Raw genomic sequence first — 337 nt, forward strand, 5'->3', positions numbered from 1 at the left:
AATTGAACCACGGACAATCTGAAATCTTTGCCTCACTAAACTTAAATCAAATTTAAAGATTAATTAATCATTTCAAATATTACATCTTATAACGTACATCTAAATATATAAGCGCGGACGCAAATTCATAAGTACATTGATTACAAATCTTACATACATATCCTTAAGTAACAATTTTTGAGTCGCTTAAGTGAACGCATCAGTCTGAATGACCATGTTAATATACATATTAAATTGAATATAAAACTGATAGTTAGGTTATTCTTTGCTTTTGCTGTGACATACAAATTACAGCCAAATTACAGCTATTTTGGCTTTATTTAATTTCTATCCATGC

The sequence above is a fragment of the Wasmannia auropunctata genome, unplaced genomic scaffold, assembly GCF_000956235.1.
Source record: "Wasmannia auropunctata unplaced genomic scaffold, wasmannia.A_1.0 LD336106.1, whole genome shotgun sequence".
NCBI classification, from domain to species: domain Eukaryota; kingdom Metazoa; phylum Arthropoda; class Insecta; order Hymenoptera; family Formicidae; genus Wasmannia; species Wasmannia auropunctata.